Consider the following 21,964-nt stretch of genomic DNA (forward strand, 5'->3'; position numbering starts at 1 on the left):
CTTTGGTTAGATTTGAACATATTCAACATGATTCCTAAGATGGTTTGAAAAAACAATACTTGAGCCTGGCCGGTGTGGCTTAGTGGTTGAGCATCTACCTATGAACCAGCAGATCACAGTTCAATTCCAGGTCAGGGCACATGCCTGGGTTGCAGGATCCATCCCCGGTAGGGGGCATTTAGGAGGCAGCTGATCAGTAATTCTCTTATCAATGTTTCTCTCTCTCTCCTTCTCCCTTCCTCTCTAAAATCAATAAAAATATATTTTAAAAAACAACACTTTACATGAAATGTCATCAGAATTTCAGGCATAGTTTTATATTATGCAGAAATTTTAAATTATTCCAGCTAAATAACAGAATAGTAGATAATGCTACTTTGTGTATTGAAATAATATTGCACATTTTTTAATAAAAATAGTTGTTACTCTTTTTTTCCTTTAAGACAATCTGAATAATTATTTTGGAAATATGAGTTTAAATGACAAATTTAAGGATTAGAGTTTATCCTTAGTTTCAAGTGGAATATTAATCTTTTGAATAATATTTGATTAGGGTATCAAGATTTATTGACAAGAAATATAAAAAATATTTTGTCGTATATTTATCCAGATATGCATTCTATTATTTTTAATAAGAAGATTTTTATAACTTTGCTTAAAAAGTTTATTTTTATCTTAATAGCTGTAAGAATCACTATAAAGTTATATAAATACTAGTAAGTTAGAATGCCTTCTTAAAGTATATTGAAGTTCAAGAGATTTAAACCTTTATGATTGTTACTTCTTTGCTTTTTTACTTTGCCTTGCATTTATGAGAAGTCCTTTTCTTAAACAAGTACCTGGTACATAATAGTCAAGAATGTTAGCTGAATGAAAGATAATAGAGCATGGAGACAGCAAGTGGAGCTCACAGCCTTGTTCCACCTACTTCCAGTTCCATGACCTTGGGTTTATTTTCTCTAGGTCTCATGTTCCTCAAATGTACAGTGGAAATAATAATGACAACTTTTTCATATGTCTCTTGAAAAGCATTCAGAGCCAAGCCTTAGCATGTGCTCCATGCATGCAATTATAACCAAATAGTGCAATTTTGTAATTGTAATTTTGTTGTTACTGTCATATGTTTTTTCATTCAAATTTGCAGCTGTTGTGCACATGATGTAACCATTTGAGGACACCAGGCACATAAGCTCTACTTAGAAAATAAAATAAAAAGCTTCTGAGCTGCCTAGCACTTCTTTACTTTCAGGGACTCCAAAGTGACTCTGATAGAGAGAGCTCTTTTAATAGCAGCAGTCCTAAGAGGCCCTCAAAGACCTTGATGTCAATTATTATCTTGACCCCCCAGGAATCTCAGAATCCAGGCCAGTGTCCATTATGGTCAGCCTACCTCCAACACCTCCCTCTTGAGTAGGCCTAGTAGGGCAATTCCCTCTCTTCCTACTCCATCTAATTCTAGTTTTTCTTGAATCATTTCTTATGGTTAGCAGCTCTTTAGAAAGTCTCTGGGAGCAAAATCAAGATGCCTTCACCTTCTCCTCTGGAACATTTTGTTCAATTTCAGGGAGTTATTGTTTCATACTCTAGTTAGGGTGATCCATACTTATGGTCCTTTTGCTTCTGCTTGGAACATCTACAAAGTGCTACATGCTTCATAAATCATTGGGAAGATTTAAGCAAATTTAAAACAAGAAAAAAAAAGAATTCATACCTACCATGTGATGAGGACACACAATTCAGAATGTGGAAGTGTAAACTCTCCAACTCCAAAATATTGAACAATTCAATGAGTTTTGGCAAATGTATGCAGTCATGTAACCACACCACACAGAAGATATAGAGCATTGCAATAGTCCAACAATTTTCCTTGTTTCCCTGGGCAATCGTTATACTTGCCAAACTCCTGATTCCAGGCAACCACTGATATACTTTGTCTTATTATAGTTTTTTTCTTTTCTGGAATGTCATACAAATAGAATCATTCAGTTTGTAGGTGTGTTTTTTGTTTGTTTGTTTTTAATGTTTTTATTGATTTCAGCAAGAGGAAGGGAGAGAGGAATAGGAACATCAATGATGAGAGAGAATTTTATTCACTATCTCCTGCATGCAACCCGCACATATGCCCTGACTGGGAATTGAACTGTGACCTCCTGGTTCATGGGTCAACACTCAACCGCTGAGCAACATGGGCTGGGCAGTTTGTAGTTTTTGAGATTCACCTTTGTTGATGTGTGCATTAGTAGTTCATTCCTTCATATTGCCAAGTAGTATCCCATTGTATGGATCATACCACAGTTTGTTTATCCATTCATCATTGAAGGACATTTGAATTGCAGTTTTTGAAGATTATGAATAAAACCTCTATAAAGATTTGCATGCTGATTTTGTGTGGACATATGCTTTTATTTCTCTTGAATAAACATCAAGGTGTGGAATTGCTGGATTATATGATATGTGTATATTTAACTTTATAAGAATCTGCCAAACTTTTCTCCATAGTAGCTAATTTAGTAGGCAATAATTTAATATTGCCTTCCCATATCAGCATTGTACAGGAGTCTCAGTTGCCTCATGTTCTCACATGTGGTAATATCAGTTATTTTAGACTTTTTAACAGGTGTGTAGTGGTATGTTATTGTGGTTTTAATTTGCACTTCCCTAATGACTAATGATGTGAAACATCTTTTCATGTGCCTATTTGCCATACTTACATATATTTTTATTAGTAAAGCGTGCATGCAAATCTTTGGCACATTATTATAAGGTTTTCCTATTATTGAGTTTCGATAGTTCTTCACATGTTTTGGATACATGTCCTTTATTAAATGTGGTTTTTACAAAGATTTCTGTGGCTATTTTTGTAGATTGTCTTTTCATTTTCCTGAGAGTGTCTTTCAAAAAACAGAAGTTTTACATGTTTATTAAGTCCATTTTTTTCTTTTATGGATTGTGCTTTTGATGTTATATACAATAAATAATTTCTTAACCAAGGTCACAAAAATTTTCACCTATGTTTTCTTCTAGTTTTACAGTTTCAGATTTTATATTAAGTTTTGTAATCCATTTGAGTCAATTTTTATATATTGCATGAGACATAAATTAAGTTAGGATTTTTGGCATATGGATATTCAATCATTTTGCCCTATTTGTTGAAAAATTATCCTGTCTCAATTGAATTGCCTATTAAATGGTGTTAAAACTCAATTGACTGTGTACTGGCTAGTGTGGCTCAGTTGGTTGGAGCATTATCCCATATGCTAAAAGGTTATAGGTTCGATTCCCAGGCAGGGCACATACCTAGTTTGCGGGTTCGAGTGTGTATGGGAAACCAATCAATGTTTCTCTCTTTTTCCCTTCCCCTCTCTCTAAAATCAATAAACATCCTTGGGCAATGATTTAAAAGAAAAAAAAAACAAAACCTCAATTGACTGTATGTGGGTCTATTTCTGGATTTTCTTTATTTTAATAGAATTTATTGGAATGGCATTGGTTAATAAAATTATATCGTTTTCAAGTGTATAATGCTATAATACATTATATTGTGTGTTCACACAAAGTCAAGTCTTCTTTCATCACTATTTATACCCCTTTACCCTCTTCTGCCTACCTCACTTCCCCTTCCATCTGGTAATCACCATACTGTTGTCTGTGTGTATGAGGGTTTGTTTTTGTTTTGCTTAATCTCTTCACCTTTTTTTATCCAGCCCCCAATCCCCTCACCTCTGACAGCTGTTAGTCTGTTCTCTATGAGTCTGTTTCTATTTTGGTTGTTATTTTATTTTGTTCACGAGATTCCACATATAAGTGAAATCATATGATAATTCTCTTTCTCTGATTAGCTAATTTTACTTAGCATATCTCCAGGTCCATCCATGTTATCACAAAGGGAAACACTTCCTCCACTTTTATGGCCGAGTAGTATTCCAATGTGTAAGTGTACCACAGCTTCTTTATCTACTCATCTACTGTTGGGTATTGGACTGCTTCCAAATCTTAGCTATTGTAAATAACACTTCAATGAACATAGGGGTGCATGTATTCTTTTGAATTAGTGTTTTGGGTTTCTTCAGATATATTCCCAGAAGTAGAATCGCTGGGTCTTAAGGTAATTCCATTTTAAACTTTTTGAGGAACCTCTACACTGTTTTCCATAGTGGTTACACCAATTTGCATTCCCACCAACAGTGCATGAGGGTTCCCCTTTTTCCACATTCTTGCCAACACTTGCTGTTTGTTGATTTATTGATATTAGCTGTTCTGACAGGTATGAAGTGATATTTCATTGTGGTTTTAATTTGCATTTCTCTGTTGATTACTGACATTGAACATCTTTTCATATGTCTATTAGTCATCTGTATGTCCTCTTTAAAAAAGTCTCTATTCAGGTCATTTGCCCATTTTTTAATTGGATTGTTTGTTTTTTTGGTGTTGAGTTGTATGAGTTTTTCATAAATTTTGGATATTAACCCCTTCTCAAATGTATCATTGGCAATTATGTTCTCCCATTCAGTGGATCCTTCTTTCATTTTGTTGATGGTTTCCTTTGCTGTGCAACAACTTTTTAGTTTGATGTAGGCCTATTTCTTTATTTTCTCTTTTTTCCCTTTGCCTAAGGAGAAACATCTAAAAAAAATATTACTACAAGAAATGTCCGAGAGCCCTGGATGGGTAGCTCAGTTGGTTAGAGCATCATCCTGATATGCCAAGGTTGCGGGTTCAGATCTCTGGTCAGGATACATACAAAAATCAACCAATAAATGCATAAATAAGTGGAACAACAAATTGACGTTTTTCTCTCTCTTTATTTCTCTCTCTCTCTCTAAATTAATTAAAAATTTTAAAATATTTTAAAAATGTCCAAAATATGGTCTATGTTTTCTTCTAGGATTTTTGTGGGTTTTGAGTCAAATATTTAAGTCTTTAATCCATTTTGAGTTTATTCTTGTGTATGGTATAAGAAGGTGGTCTAGTTTCATTTTTTTTTGCATTTATCTATCCAATTTTCCAATACCACTTATTGAAGAGATTGTCTTTACTCCATTGTATGTTCTTGCCTCATTTGTGAAATGTTAATTGACAACAAGGGTTTGGATTTATTTCTGGACTAGTTATTCTGTTCCATTGATCTATATGTTTGTTTTTGTGCCAGTACCATGCTATTTTGATTAGTGTGGCATTGTAGTATAGTTTGATATCAAGTATCATGATACTTAAACTTTGTTCTTTTTCAAGATTGCTGTGGCTACTCAGGATTTCTTTGTGGTTCCAGATATATTTTTGAAACATTGTTCTACTCCTATGAAATACACCATTGGTATCTTGATAGGAATGCATGAAACTATAGATTGCTTTGGGTAGTATGGACATTTTAATTATGTTAATTCTTGCTATCATGCTTGGTGTCAATTGTTATGTTGGCTAACTGTGAGAATCAACCCCAATTACTGTGTACGAATTGCTGTGCAGGCGCTGACCACATGAAGCAGAATTTGCCTCAGCAGGGTCTGCTGCTGGCCAAGATATCTCTTTGTATATACTGCTTGAGAAGCTATTTGGATACTGTTCTGAAGTTGTCTGAAGCTGGCATGTCTGTTCTAGGACCTCTTGGAAGGCTCTCTGGTGCAGGTCAATGTCAGATGCTTCCTCTGACTGGCCCTGGCAACTTGTTTGGAGCTACTAAGCAATCTGCTATTTGTGGCTGCCTGTACGAGGCCTGGGTGTGCCTGGGAAGGACCAATATGTGCACCAAGGCTGGCTTTTACCAGCCCTGAGCCCAGAGCAGGCCAGCAAAAGGCTTAAGGCACCCCAAGACCTTTCTCCGTCTGCTGGCTGCCTGATAGACTCAGTCACTGAAAGAGTATCTGTCTTTACTAAAGTTGCAAGAGATAGGTTCTCAGGAGTCACCAGGTAGGGGCATGTGATATTCACCAGATTGATACAGATTAAACTTGTTGCCAATGCTGGGTCTGAAGCCACTCAGCAAATATCCCAGGATATAACAAGTATAGCTGCCCCTCACCAGGTACCACAAACCTTTGGGTGTCGGTGGGGTCTCAAGGAGTCATCAGGGTGAGGCCAACAAAGTTTATCAGGCCCAAACAGACCAAGATTTGGCCATGTGAAAGCTCTGTACCACCGGTCAAGAGTTTGAGGGAAAAATGGCTCCCATCTTAGGGCCACACAACTCAGTCTGTCCCACATTCTGCTGGAGCTGGAGCTCCACACAGTGGGGCCACTGCAAGTTAGGAGGTTGGGGACAGCAGATCTCCCATGACGGGGAGATAGCAGGCAGGCTTAGGGGCATATGGGAGTAGTGGGCCTGGCCCCAGAGCCACACAACTCAGTCTGTCTCAAATCCCAGATCTTCTGGGGAGCCGAGACTCAGCAGGGTGGGGCCTCTGGGAGCCCAAATGGTGGGGTTAGGGGACCTCCTGTGAGGGAGAGGTGCAATCAGGTTCATGGGAAAGTGGAGGAAAGGCCCCCACCCCAAAGCCACACAACTCAGTCACTGACAGCCCCTGAGTCTGCTGGACCTCTACAGGCCTGCTCAGGCAGCTGACTTTTCAGCAGAACATGAGCTCCACAGGGTGTGGTGACAGGGAGCCCAGAGGGTGGAGCTATTGCATTTGCCCAAGATAAAGCTCTAAGGAGGGGTTTGCTCCACCCAACAAAGATGGCATCTGCGGTGTGGGAAATGAACTCAGCACAGTGATCCTTTAAGAAAACTTAGCCTAAGTTTCAGAATGAAATGCAGAAAGGATCCTGCCCATCTTGAACACTGTGTGCTCATTGTAGAGATTTTTGTTACATGCTACTGAAAAGATACCTGTCCCATTACATATAGAGTAGTGCATCTATCCATTTTCTTAGTCCTTAGAAACATAATCTGACTGATGTATTCAGGAAAAAAAAAAGATTTTTTTGAAAGGATAATAAGTTGCTTTTAGAATCTGGGAGGTTAGAAAATGAAGCTTTTGGTCCGTGAAACCAGCTCTCTAGAGAAAAACAAATTCTTAATTTTTGTAATGTCTAATGATTATAGACATGACACACTTTTAAGTTTAATCTGTATTATTAACATGTTCCCATGACTTTACCTTTAGACAATCAACAAAATAATAAAGTAAGCCCTGATTTGTGATGTTTGCCAATTTCTGTAGTGTAAATACTCCCGATATGGATGTTATCAAGCTCTCAATGTGATGTCACAATATGACATTGGGAAAAGATATATACCATACAGATACAATAGATTTAAATAACCTTAAGTCCATAGATAACAGTAAAATAATTAGGAAATGATGGGTTTTGAGTGTTATCTATGGTTTGTATATAATTTACTTAAATGTACTAGAAGTGTATATAATTTAATGTTTAGAAATATATTTAATGACTGGCTCACAAAATTCCTGAAAATTTAGCAGTTACTTTTTACAAGTTGGTACTGCTAGCTCTGTCTAGTACACCAATGCTTTGAAGACACCTAGCCAGGAAACAGCATCCCTTATCACCCACAGCACTGCTTCATGGAAGATAGCACTACGCACGAATGAGTGAATAGCATGCAAGATTCCTGGGCACAGACCTGTCATTAGCTGGGCATAGGAGGGTACTACTAGAACTATTGCTCCTTGATGGTTCAGGAAATGGCCACAGTTGGCATCCGTCACCAGAGCACATGACGCCTGTGTTTTTATATTGTTAGCTTCCAAGACCTTGAATTGGTAGATATATCTGATTGACAGCTCTCACGTAGGTGCAAGAAATTTGAAAAACAAGTATTTACATTTTCAGCTTAGTAGGTAGCAGTGAGGGGTCCTCCCAAAATAAAGTTCAGCTATTGGATGACAAAAAGATAACAAGTGTCTACCCAGTCCTGTATATCACTCCTTCAATTGCTTCATATCAGCATATAATCTTTTCCCATGACTTAAACTTCTAAAAATGGAAAAGAGAGAGAGGGGGGGGAAAGAGAGAGAGAAAGGAAGAGAAGGAGGGAGGAAAAGAGGGAGGAAGGAAGGAAGGAAGGAAGGAAGGAAGGAAGGAAGGAAGGAAGGAAGGAAGGGGAAAAGAAGGAAGATAAAGAGGAGAAGAATCTTGGGAGGAAAATAATGATTCTAACATGATGAGTAACCTCCCCAGTTCAATAGAAAATGTGTTCAGCTTCTTTCTCAAAGTCAACCCAAAGTCTCATTAGTAAATGCATTCAGTTCCAAGTCCAGATTTCAGCATGAGGTGCTTTCTGCCTCCAGGTTTATCACCAACTCCTCTCAATAGTATGTTACCTGTAGACTAAGTTGTAAAGTTAATCACTATATTGATTTAGAGCTTATATAAAATAATGGGGAAAGACTTTGGGAGAAAATAGAACTTAGTTAAAATTTATAGATATATACCTGACTTAGGAAAGAAGGAAATAGCCTTCATTTATAAATCAACAGGCCAGAGTAGATGTTATGATTTTCCTCCTCTACCATATGTTCCATATTCCCTTTACCTTTAGCTGGTTGGGATTCTTAAGCCAAAGAGATAATTCAAACTAACATTCCTGAAAGAGCTGAGCCCTTAATGGTCCTGCATATATAGGTTGTGTGTTTTTTTTATAATTTTCATAATTGCTAAGGTAGTATTAGGAAGTGACCTGATGTATTGTCAAGCAGTTCATACTATTTCCTTACCCTTCATCTGGTGGCAACCTTATTTTCCTTTAGTTGTCAGGAGTATACACCCCAGAAGACAACTTATACTTTCTTGAACTGCTATTCACTGGCATGTGAAGCCTGAATTGGCCATGTAACATACTCATCTTATAATTCAAGGGAACCAAAGGTTTGCCTTTGATGGAAGCATTTTGCCCCTGGGTACTAAGAACTCTATGCCAGAGTCCAGTATCATTGGATAAGAAGCAAACATTGTGCAGGATCATTAGGGATAATAGTAAAAGGTTTCACTCTTACTTCTACCTCTTGTTCCCCAAATACATCTATTATAACCCTGGGAGAATTGGTTGCTGGTTAAGAACATTTGTGTCATCCCATAAGAGAGCACACCATTGTGCCATGGATATATATTATTGTCTTCAACAGTCTATTCCCCCACTCTATCAGGCTAGCTTCTTCTGAGTAATATATACATGATAAGTGAATCCCATGAATATAAGATCACTACCTTGCTTCTCCTACAAAGGAAATTTAATTTTTGAGAATATACTCTTTTAAAGACATTTATCAGCTTCACTGACTATACAAGTGACTTAAACAGAGATGTGAAAGAAATCATTGTTCTTTCATGTTAGGTTTGTTATGATGATCCTTATTTCTGTGATCCCTCAGGGATGGGGTTTTGCTTCTTGGTGACTTCTTGATATATAGATGTACAAAGAGGGTATTCCAAGGGCTCAGAATGTGGCCCTTCCTACCATAAAAGCTCTGTTCTTGCTATGATAAAGGAGTCATTATGGAGATACTTCTAGATTTTGAGTTCATTTATTCCTTTATGTTCTTTGCAACAAAGGAACGAAACACAATGTGGGCTCAGGGTCCTACCAGCCTTTGTGGAAAAATTCAGTTCATAACTTTATTTCTCACTTTTATTTATTCAATATATACTTATTAAGTATCAAATATATGCAAGGCTTGGTTTACAGCAAAGAATAAAACTACCCTCATAAAGCTATTATTCTAACAAAAGGAAACACATAACCAACTAGCTTTGTAAATAATATAATACAACACAATCTATACAGCAAAAAAATAAGTCAAGGAAGGAGGATAGGAAGTTTTAGAAAAAAACACAGGAGAAATATTTGCAACGTTGGAGTAGGCAAAGATGGCTTATTAAATTAAGAATTCTTTCAATCAAAAGACACCCTTAAGAGAATGAAAAGAAAAACTATAGAGTGGGAGAAGATATAAAAATATATATGAAATGACAAAAGACTCATTCAGAAAACATAAAAACTTCTACAAATTAAGAAAAGGTCAGAATCCCAAGGAAAATAGGTGAAAGACTTGAACAGAGTTTCATAAAAGATAATGTAAAAAATGGCCAGCAAATCTATGAAACAATGTTCAATTTCTTTAGAAAATTAAAGAGTGCAAGTTAAAGCCACATTTGTTTTACCAAACATTTAAAGAAAAATTAATACAATTTTCAAACTTTTCTAAAAAATAGAAGAGAGGTAACACTAACTCATATTGTAATAGCCATATTACTCTGATACTAAAGGCAAACAAAGATACCAAAAAGAGAATTACAGACCAATATTTCTTATAAATATAGATTAAAAATCTTCAATAAAATATTACCAAATGAAATCCAACAGAATATTTAAAAATTATACTATGTGGTACTATGACAATGTGGGAAATATATCAGGAATGTAAGAATGGTCCAACGTAAGAAAATCAATCAATGTAATATACCACATTGATAAGATGAAGGTAAAACATCACATGATCATCTGAATTGATACAGAAAAGACATTTGACAAAACCTAAAACCCTTTCATGATTAAAAAAAAAAAAAAAAAACCACTCATAAAACTAAGAATAGAAGGGAACCGCCTCCAAATGATAGAGGGTATTTATGAAGAACCCACTGCTAACATCATACTCCATGGAATAAAACTGAAAATGTTCTTCCTAACATCAACAGCAAGATAAGGAAGCCTGTTTTAACCACTACCATTCAAGAATGCGTTGGAAGTTCTGGCCAGAGCAATTAAAAGAAAAAAAGAGAGAGAGACATCCAAATTGGAAAGGAAGAAGTAATACTATCTCTATTCACAATGCCATGATCCTCTATATAGAAAAATCTCAAAGACTCTACCATAAAGAAAAAAACCTCACAAAGCTGTTAGAGCTAATAAACAAATTTCAGCAAAGTGTAAGATCAACACACACATACACATGCACACACATGGTTGTATTTCAATACACCAGCAATAAATAACCCAACAAGGAAATTAATAAAATAATTTCATTCTCAATTGCATCCAAAAGAATAAAGCACCTAGAATAAATTTAACCAAGGAGGTGAAAGATTTGTACACTGAAAACTACAAAACATTGCTTGAAGAAATTAAAGCAGATCTAAATAAATAGACACCTTCTGTTCATTGAATGGAAAGCTTAATATTATTAATATGGCAATACTATCCAAAGAAATCTACAGATTCAGTGCTAACTCTATCAACATTCCGAAGACAATTTTTGCAGGAACAGAAAAGTCAATTCTCAACTTCATATGGAATTTCAAGTGGCCCTTAGAGCTAAAAAATATTTTTTAAAAAACAACGAAGTTGATGGACTCACACTTTCCAATTTAAAAACTTAATACAAAGCTACAGTAACCAAAAGAGTATAGTACTGACATAAAGCTAGACATACAGATCAATGTAATAGAATTGAAATTCCAGGAATGAATCCATACATCTATGGTCAATTGATTTTTTTTTAATTTTATTTTATTGTTTCAAGTATTACATGTAGTAGTACATATATCTCCTTTTTTTCCCCATTGACCTTCCCCCAGCCTCCCCTACCTCCTGCCACATGCCCTCATCCCACCCCATTGGTTGTGCTTATATGCAAGCATATAAGTACTTTGGTTGATCTCTTTCCCCCACTCCCCAACACTCCCCAGCCTTCATGCTGTAATTTGACAGTCTGTTCGATGCTTCTCTGCCTCTGTATCTATCTTTTTGTTCATCAGGTTATAATGTTCTTTATTTTCCATAAATGAGTGAGATCATGTGGTATTTTTCTTTCATTGCCTGGCTTATTTCACTTAGCATAATGCTCTCCAGTTCCATCCATGCTGCTGCAAATGGTAGGAATTCCTTCTTTTTTATAGCAGCGTAGTATTCCATTGTGTAGATGTGCCATAGTTTTCTAATCCACTCATCTGCTGATGGGCATTTAGGCTGTTTACATATCTTAGCTATGGTGAATTGTGCTGCTATGAACATAGGGGTGCATATATCCTTTCTGTTTGGTGTTTCTAGTTTCTTGGGATATATTCCTAGAAGTGGGATCACTGGGTCAAATGGGAGTTCCATTTTTATTTTTTTGAGGAAACCCCATAATGTTCTCCACAGTGGCTGCACCAGTATACATTCCCACCAGCAGTGAACAAGGGTTCCCTTTTCTCCGCATCCTCGCCAGCACTTGTCATTTGTCGATTTGTTGATGATAGCCATTCTGACAGGTGTGAGATGGTACCACATTGTCGTTTTGATTTGCATCTTTCGGATAATTAGTGACTTTGAGCATGTTTTCATATGTCTCTTGGCCTTCCTTCTGTCTTCTTTGGAAAAGTTTCTATTTAGGTCCATTGCTCGTTTTTTTATTGGATCATTTATCTTCCTTTTATTAAGTTGTATGAGTTCCCTATAAATGTTGGAGATTAAACCTTTATCAGTGATAACATTTGCAAATATGTTCTCCCATACAGTGGACTTTCTTGTTGTTTTGTTGATGGTTTCTTTTGCTGTGCAAAAGCTTTTTATTTTGATGTAGTACCAATTGTTTATTTTCTCTTTAGTTTCCATTGCCCTAGGAGCCGTATCAGTGAAGAAATTGCTTCGACATATGTCTGAGATTTCTCTGCCTGTGGATTCCTCTAGTATTTTTATGGTTTGCCGTCTTATGTTTAAGTCCTTTATACATTTTGAGTTTATTTTTGTGTATGGTGTAAGTTGGTGGTCTAGTTTCATTTTTTTTGCATGTATCTGTCAAATTTTCCCAACACCATTTATTGAAAAGACTGTCTTGGCTCCATTGTATGTTCATGCCTCCTTTGTCAAATATTAATTGGGCATAGTGGTTTGGGTCGATTTCTGGGTTCTCTATTCTATTCCATTGGTCTATATGTCTGTTCTTGTGCCAGTACCAGGCTGTTTTGAGAACAGTGACTTTGTAATACAGCTTGAAACCTGGTATGAAGATCCCACCTACTTTGTTCTTCTTTCTCAGGATTGCTGCAGCTATTCGGGGTCTTTTTTTATTCCAGATGAAATTTTGGAGAGTTCTTTCTAGGTCTGTGAAATATGCCATTGGTATTTTAATGGGGATTGCATTGAATCTATAGATTGCTTTGGGTAGTATGGACATTTTAATCATGTTGATTCTACCAATCCATGAACATGATATGTTCTTCCATCTGTTTATATCTTCCTCTATCTCTTTTTTCAGTGTCCTGTAGTTTTCTGCATATAGGTCTTTTACCTCTTTAGTTAAGTTTATTCCTAGATATCTTAATTTTTTTTGGTGCGATGGTAAATGGGATTGCTTTTTTAGTCTCTCTTTCTGTAAATTCACTATTGGTGTATAGAAATGCCATAGATTTCTTGGCGTTAATTTTGTATCCTGCTACATTGCCAAATTCATTTATTAAGTCTGTTAGTTTTTTGATGGAGACTTTTGGGTTTTTTATGTATAATATCATGTCATCTGCGAATAAGGAGAGTTTTACTTCTTCTTTTCCAATTTGGATGCCTTTTATTTCTTTCTCTTGTCTAATCTCAATGGCTAATACTTCCAGTACTATGTCAAACAGGAGTGGTGAGAGTGGGCATCCCTGTCTTGTTCCTATTCTTAGGGGAAATGGTTTTAGTTTTTGCCCATTGAGTATGATGTTGACTGTGGGTTTGTCATATATGGCTTTTATTATGTTGAGGTATGATCCTTCTATTCCCACCTTGCTGAGAGTTTTTATCAAAAATGGATGTTGGATTTTGTCAAATGCTTTTTCTGCATCAATTGATATGACTATGTGGTTTTTATCTCTCAATTTGTTTATGTGATGTATCACGTTTATTGACTTGCAGATATTGTACCATCCTTGCATCCCTGGGATAAATCCTACTTGGTCATGGTGTATGATCTTTCTGATGTACTGCTGAATCCGATTTGCTAGAATTTTGTTGAGGATTTTGGCATCTATGTTCATGAGGGATATTGGCCTATAATTCTCTTTCATTGTGTTGTCTTTTTCCGGTTTTGGGATTAGGGTGATGCTGGCTTCATAGAATGAGCTTGGAAGTGTTCCTTCCTCTTGAATTTTTTGCAACAGTTTGAGGAGGATAGGTTTAAGTTCTTCCTTGAATGTTTGGTAAAACTCCCCTGTGAAGCCGTCTGGCCCTGGGCTTTTGTTTGCTGGAAGCTTTTTGATGACTGCTTCAATTTCTTTCATAGTTATTGGCCTATTGAGATGTTTAGATTCTTCCTGATTGAGTTTTGGAAGGTTGTATTTTTCTAGGAATATGTCCATTTCCTCCAGGTTGTCCACTTTGTTGGAATAGAGTTGTTCATAGTATTTTTTAACAATCCTTTGTATTTCGGGGGGGGGGGAGGGGGTCTGTTGTTATTTCTCCTCTTTCATTTCTGATTTTGTTTACTTGGGCCCTCTCTCTTTGCTTCTTGGTGAGCCTGGCTAGAGGTTCATCAATCTTGTTTATCCTTTCAAAGAACCAGCTCTTGATTTCATTGATCTTTTGTATTGTTTTTTTTTTTTTTTTATCTCTATGTCGTTTATCTCCGCTCTGATCTTTATTATTTCCTTCCTTCTGCTTACACTGGGCTTCTCTTGTTGCTCTCTTTCTAACTCTTTGAGTTGTAGGGTTAGGTAATTACCATTGTTTCCTGTTTTTTGTATAAGGCTTGGAGAGTTATGAACTTCCCTCTCAAGACTGCTTTCGCTGTGTCCCATAGATTTTGGATTGTTGTGTTTTCATTGTTGTTTGTTGCCATGATGTTTTTTATTTCTTCTTTGATTTCTCTGGTAATCCAGTCATTTTTTAATAGCATGCTATTTAGTCTCCATGTGTTTGATTTTTTTGGATTGTTTTTATTGTAGTTGATTTCCAGTTTTATGCCATTGTGATCTGAGAAGATGCTTGATATGATTTCTATCTTCTTGAATTTGAAGAGACTTTGCCTATGACCCAATATATGGTCTATCTTTGAAAATGACCCATGTGCACTTGAGAAGAATGTATATTCTGTGACTTTGGGGTGAAATGTTCTGAAGATGTCAATTAATTCCATCTGGTCTAGTGAGTCATTTAGGATTGATGTTTCTTTGCTGATTTTTTGTTTAGAGGATTTGTCCAATGGTAATAGTGGGGTATTAAAGACCCCTACTATGATTGTATTGCTGTCAATTTCTCCCTTGATATCCTCCAGGCATTTTTTAATGTATTTGGGTGCTCCTGTATTGGGTGCGTATATGTTTACCAGAGTTATTTCTTCTTGCTGGATTGTTCCCTTTAGTATTATGAAGTGGCCTTCCTTACCTCTTTTTATGTCCTTCACTTTGAGATCTAATTTGTCAGATATAAGTATTTCTACCCCAGCTTTTTTTTTTTTTCATTTCCATTTGCCTGATAAACCTTTTTCCATCCCTTTACCCTCAGTCTGTGTGCATCTTTTTTTCTGAGGTGGGTTTCTTATAGACAGCAGATATATGGGTCATGTTTCCTTATTCAATCTGTTACTCTATGTCTTTTGATTGGGGCATTTAATCCATTTACATTTAAAGTTATTATTGATAGGTACTTGTTTATTGCCATTTTTATTCTTTACCCCTGTGTTCCTTCTTCGCTTCCTATTTCTTATTTTTACAGCAGACCCTTTAGCATTTCTTGCATTGCTGGTTTGGTGGTAATAAACTCCCTTAGTCCTTTTTTTGTCTGTGAAGCTCCTGATTCCACCTTCAATTTTGAATGATAGCCTTGCTGGGTATAGTATTCTTGGATTCAGTCCCTTGCTTTGCATCACTTTGTATATTTCATTCCATTTCCTTCTGGCCTGGTGTGTTTCTGTTGAGAAATCAGTTGATATTCCAATAGGAGATCCCTTTCTGTCTCTCTCTGGCAGCCTTTAAGATTCTTACTTTGTCGTTGGTGTTTGCCAATTTAATTATGATGTGTCTTGGTGTCGGTCTTTTGGGGTTCAACTTGTTTGGGACTCTATGTACTTCTTGGACTTGCATAGTTTTTTTCTGCCAATATCAGGGAAGTTTTCTGTCATTATTTCTTCAAACAGGTTTTCTATTCCTTGCTTCTCTTCCTCTCCTTCTGGTACCTCTATTATGCCAATGTTGTTTCATTTTGCGTTGTCCCAAAGCTCCCTTAGGCTCTCCTCTTGCTTTTTAAGTCTTCTTTCCAGTTGCTGCTGTGTTTGTGTGTTTTTTCCTACCTTGCCTTCTAATTCACTGATGTGGTCCTCAGCCTCTTCTAGTCTACTGTTTAGGCTTTCCATTGTGTTCTTTATTGCAGCTATGCCGTTCTTCATCTCCTCTTAGTTCCTTTTCATATTGGTGACATTCTCATTCAGCTCCTTAGAGTTCTTTTTTTTTTTAATTTAATAAATCTTTATTGTTCAGATTATTACAGTTGTTCCTCTTTTTTCCCCCCCATAGCTCCCCTCCACCTGGTTCCCATCCCACCCTCTGCCCTTACCTCCCCCGCACTGTCCTCATCCATAGGTGTACACTTTTTGTCCAGTCTCTTCCGGCACTCCCCACACCCCTTTCCTCCTGAGAATTGTCAGTCCACTCCCTTTCTATGCCCCTGACCCTATTATATTCACCAGTTTATTCTGTTCAGACTTTTTATTCACTTGATTTTTAGATTCACTTGTTGATAGATATGTACTTGTTGTTCATGATTTTTATCTTTACCTTTTTCTTCTTCTTCCTCTTCTTAAAGAATACATTTCAGCATTTCATATAATACTGGTTTGGTGGTGATGAACTCCTTTAGCTTTTTCTTGTCTGTGAAGCTCTTTATCTGACCTTCAATTCTGAATGATAGCTTTGCTGGGTAGAGTAATCTTGGTTGTAGGTTCTTGTTATTCATCACTTTGAATATTTCTTGCCACTCCCGTCTGGCCTGCATAGTTTCTGTTGAGAAATCAGCTGACAATCGTATGGGTGCTCCCTTGTAGGTAACTAACTGTTTTTCTCTTGCTGCTTTTAAGATTCTCTCTTTGTCTTTTGCTCTTGGCATTTTAATTATGTGTCTTGGTGTGGTCCTCTTTGGATTCCTTTTGTTTGGGGTTCTGTGCGCTTCATGGACTTGTAAGTCTATTTCTTTCACCAGGTGGGGGAAGTTTTCAGTCATTATTTCTTCAAATAGGTTTTCATTATCTTGCTCTCTCTCTTCTTCTGGCACTCCCATAATTCGGATGTTGGTATGCTTGAGGTTGTCCCAGAGGCTCCTTACACTATCTTCAAATTTTTGGATTCTTTTTTCTTTTTGCTTTTCTGGTTGAGTGTTTTTTGCTTCTTTGTATTTCAAATCTTTGACTTGATTCTTGCAGTCCTCTAGTCTGCTGTTAGGTCTCTGTATAATATTTTTTATTTCAGTCAGTGTATGTTTACTTTCTAGTTGGTCCTTTTTCATATCCTCGAGTGTCTCACTAAATTTATCGGCCTTTTCTAGGAAATTCTTGAAAAACCTTATAACTGTGGTTTTGAACTCTATATCCAGTTGTTTGCTTTCCTCCATTTCTTTCATTTGTGATCTATTTCTTTGTCTCTGCATTTTCATTGCTTCCCTGAGTTGGTAGAGTAGCTTTGTGTGGTAGATGACCTATAGGGCACAGTGGCTCAGCCTCCCCAGTTACCTGAGGTGGACACTCTTGGTGCACCCCTTTGTGGACTGTGTGTACAGCCTTGTTGTAGTTAAGCCTTGATTGTTGTTGGTATCACTGGGAGGAATTGACCTCCAGTCCAATTAGCTGTGAGGATCAGCTGTGTCTACGCTGGGAGAACTTCCGTGCTGGAGACACTCTTATGAGGCCAGACTTGCAAAATTGCAAAAGCCTCTGTGCTCAGCTTGGATGGGGTGGAGTTTCAGGGCAGAGCAGACAGCCTTGGTTTCCCTTCAGCCCTGCCCTATGAGGCCCCTGGGTCTCGGTGTCCCTCGGTAATCGCTGCAGGCACCTCTGAGAGAAAGCCGCCCTCGAGTTTCACCCACTGCCAGCCAGTCCAGTTTCTCCCCAAATGAATCGGGGTTCCCAGAAACTTGCCCAGAACTGGAGTTCAGCGCAGTTGGGAGCCCCCATCTCCCTCCCACTTTAGAAAGCCAGCCGCGCACTCAGCCTCCCATGCATTCAGCAGTCAGTCTTCTCTGTGCGCCCGCCTCCAGACCTCTGCCTTCCACAGCTCCCTACTCTCATTGTGCTTTCTCTTCTCCTGACAGTCCAGATTTCCTCTGAATGAGTCTGGTTTCCTAGTGTCTCGCTGGGGACTGGAGTTCAGTGCAGTCGGGATCTTCCATCTCCCTCCCGCTTTAGAATGCCAGCCACGCACTCAGCTGCCCATGCACACAGCCGCCCGTCCTCTCTGCGTGCGAGTCTCCATACCTCAGCCTTTTGTAGCTCCTCTGAGTCTCAATGTGCTTTCCTCTTTTCTTCCAGTTGTTGAATTTCCACTCAGCCAGCTTTCCTGTGGTTCTGGATGGTATCCATTTTGTCTTTTAGTTGTAGTTTTGATATTGTTGTGTGAGGCAGCAGTATAGGTGTTTACCTATGCCGCCATCTTGGTTTCTCTCTCCTTATAGTTCTCATTGAGTTGTGTGTATTTGTCATTGAGTTGTGTGTATTTGTCATCCAGCCGTTTAAATATCCTTATAACCATTACTCTGAATTTTTTATCTGATATGCTGCTAGCCTCAATTTCATTTAATTCCTTTCTGGTGATTCCTCTTTTTCTTTCTTTTGGGGATTGCTTTTTTGTCTTCCCATTTTTTGCTGTAACATTTTAATTGTAGGTCCAATTGGTTTGATATTCAGGTTCTTTTGAGGATGGTGCTACTGGTGTGATCTCTCAGGTCTCCTGGGCTTGGTAATCTAATGTAGCTCACTACTTGAGCTATTTGGGTTCTCTTGATGTAGGCCTGTGAGCTGGGAAGGTACAACTGCGGTGTCTAGAAGTCAGTAGCCGTGATGTGGGGTGTCCCAATTTTTGCTGCCTTGCGCCCTTGATTGAAATCACGTGTGTCCAGCGGGGACTCACAGTAGCACCCAGGAACCATCTGTTGGGGTGATGGGTCTCAGGACACCTGCGTTCTGGAAAGGCGGGACTGTGGTGTCCAGAGTTCTGTAGTTTTGGGGTGGGCAGACTTAGCTTTTGCTGCTGCACCTGTGGTGGGTATGCGCACGTTCCCAGTGGAGGCTTACAAGGGCACCCGCAGTGCATTTGCCAGTGAGGGGTGCTGAAGTACTCTGAAAGGCCCTGGCACTGAAGCCACATAATTGAGGTGTCTGTGTGCAGGTATCCAGGATGAGTGAATTCAGAATTTCTACTGTCAGGGGGAGTGCATCCCTGTTTGTCCAAGATCACACCCAGCAAGGACTCACAGCAGCTCCCACAAGAGCCCTGTGGATAGATGGGCTCAGGGTTCCTGCCCGTTGGAATTGTGTGCATGGACTGGCGGTGTGTTTGCCTGTGCAGAGCTCTGATGTACTTTGAGGGGCCCTGGCACTGAAGTTAAGCAGCTGGGGTGTATGTGGGCAGTTATTCAGGCAGAGGAAATTCAGAATTTCTACTGCAGGGCAGCACACTTGTCTGTACAGAATCATACACAGCAGGGGCTCAAAGCAGTTCCCCAGAGGACTCTGTGGATATATGGGCTCAGGGTGCCTGCCCTTTGGAAATGTGTGCTTCTGTCGCAGTGAGTTTGCCAGCACAGAGCTCTGATACACTTTGAGGGGCCCTGGCGTTGAAATTACACCCTTGGGGTGTCTGCGGGCAGTTATTCAGGCAGAGGAAATTCAGAATTTCTACTGTGGGGCAGCGTGCCCTTGTCTGTACAGAATCACACCCAGCAGGGGCTCCCCGTAGCTCCCAGGTGCTGCCTATGGAGTGGTGTGCCCTGGATGCCTGCACGCGGCTGGAAACGCCCAAAAGTGGTGTCCAGAGTTCTGCCGCTAGGGAGGGAGAAGATGCACTTACTGCTGCCGGAGTGGTGCACCTTTGAAGGTGGAGGTCCCAGGGTCCGCAGGTCTGCAGCTGGGATTTTGGCTGGAGTGGCTGCTGGGTCGCAGGCAGTGTCAAAGTCCTGTCTGGGTGGTGATGCTGATGAGTTCCTAGAAAAGGCCACTGTCCCCTTAAAGATGGCGCAGGCTCCGTGCCCGAGTCCTGCAGTCCAGGGAGTGCCCACAGCGGTAGTAGTCTCTCCTCCTTGTCCAAGAGAGCCTGGTCTGCCAGCCCTTGCTATTCCTGCGAGATTTAACTGTCCCTTACTCACTCACACACACACCATACACATCCACACACTCTCCTTTCATACCCTCACTCACTCACTTCTTCTCCCTCACCTCTGTCCTGCCAGCCACCATCTTTTTTCGCCCGGTTATATGGTCAATTGATTTTTAACACGGGTGCTAAAACCGTTCAATAGGAAAAGGACAAATGGTGCTGGCATAATCAGATACACATACAAAGGAATGAAGTTGGACCCCTGCTTCATACCATATATAAAAATTAATTCAAAATAGATCAGTAATCAATGGAACAGAATAGGGAGCCCATTAATAAACCCATGCCTATGTGGTCAATTAATATTTTACAAAGGAGGCAAGAACATGCATGGGTTAAAGATAGTCTATTCAATAAATATTGTTAAGAAAATTGGATGGATGCATTAAAAAAAATGAAACTAAGCCATCTTCTTACATCATATACAAGAATAAACTCAAAATGAACTAAAGACTTAAATGTAAAATTTGAAATCATAAAACTCCTAGAAGACATCATAGGCAGTAAAATCCCAGACATTTCTCTTAGTAATGTTTTTCTGATATATTTCCTCAGGCAAGAAAAAGTAAACAAATGAGACTAAATCAAACTAAAAATGTTTTGCACAACAAAGAAAACCATCAACAAAATGAAAAGAGAATCCACTAAATGGGAAGACATATTTGCCAATGATACATCAGATAAGGGGTTACTATCTAAAATTTATAAAGAACTTATACAACTCAACACCAAAAAAAAAAAAAAAGGCTAAATGAGTTTATTACCACCAAACTAGCACTGCAAGAATTGCTAAAGAAACTGTTGTAAGAAGAAGAAATTAAGAGAGACAGAAAGGAACACAGGAATGTATATGTATAAAAGCCTAAGTGACTGGTCGACCAGCCGACCGACCAGCCGACCAGTAGCTATGATGTGCACTGACCACCAGTGGACAGACACTCAACGCAGTAGCGGAAACCACAGGCATGGAAATATGGAACAGACTAATGAATCTCAGAGGGAAAGGGGGAGAGGGGAGGGCGAGAAGAGATTAACCAAAGATCTTATAAATATACTAGAGTCCCTGTACACAGATTTGTGCACCGGTGGGGTCCTTTGGCCTGGCCTGTGCCCTCTTGCAATCTGGGACTCCTCAGGGGATGTTGGAGAGCCAGTTTCAGCCCGATCCCCGCAGGCTAGGCCGAGTGACCCCACCGGTGCAGGAATCTGTGCACTGGGCCTCTAGTAAAGAATAAAAATGGCAACAAATAAGTGTCTATCAATAATAACCTTAAATGTAAATGGCTTAAATGCTCCAATCAAAAGACATAGGGTAGCTGAATGGATAAGAAAACATGACTCACATATATGCTATCTACAAGAGACCCATCTCAGAACAAAAGACTCATACAGGATGAAAGTGAAGGGATGGAAACATTGAAACTAGACCAGCAACTTACACCATATACAAGAATAAACTCAAAATGGATAAAAGACTTAAATGTCAAGTGTGAACCCATAAAAATCCTAGAAGAAACCATAGGCAGCAAAATCTCAGACAACTCTTATACCAATGTGTTTGCCAATACATCTCCTAAGGCAGTGGTTGTCAACCTTTCTAATGCTCGACCCTTTAATACAGTTCCTCATGTCGTGGTGACCCCCAACCATAAAATTATTTTCGTTGCTACTTCATAACTATAATTTTGCTACT

This window comes from Plecotus auritus (genome assembly GCF_963455305.1).
Source record: "Plecotus auritus genome assembly, chromosome: 1".
NCBI classification, from domain to species: domain Eukaryota; kingdom Metazoa; phylum Chordata; class Mammalia; order Chiroptera; family Vespertilionidae; genus Plecotus; species Plecotus auritus.